This window comes from Myotis brandtii, unplaced genomic scaffold, assembly GCF_000412655.1.
Source record: "Myotis brandtii unplaced genomic scaffold, ASM41265v1 scaffold207, whole genome shotgun sequence".
In the NCBI taxonomy this organism is placed as follows: Eukaryota; Metazoa; Chordata; class Mammalia; order Chiroptera; family Vespertilionidae; genus Myotis; species Myotis brandtii.
In genome coordinates this window covers 162,053-162,268 of record NW_005357736.1, presented here as the reverse complement: position 1 = coordinate 162,268, position 216 = coordinate 162,053, and the positions used below count along the sequence as shown (strand labels likewise).

Below are 216 nucleotides of genomic sequence, written 5' to 3'. Positions count from 1 at the left end.
CCGGCGGTGAGTAGAGGGGCCCACCCCGTGTGTCCGTCCCGTATGAAGTCTGTCCGCACGAGAGCCTGGGTGGGCTGCACCACGCTGGGTGGTTGGGGGTGCACCTCTGAGCGGCCGGGACCCTCACCTCCCTCTGCCCACAGGGGGCACCCGGGGCCTCCGGACTCAAAGGAGACAAGGTAGGTGGACAGTGCTGACCCCTGACCCCTCACCCTC

The 216-nt window shown here is 69.0% G+C and overlaps 1 protein-coding gene across 1 annotated transcript in view; it reads left to right on the top strand.

The window, feature by feature from the left end:
- Positions 1 to 216, top strand: part of COL7A1 (collagen, type VII, alpha 1) — a 48,956-nt gene that overhangs the window by 28,335 nt on the left and 20,405 nt on the right.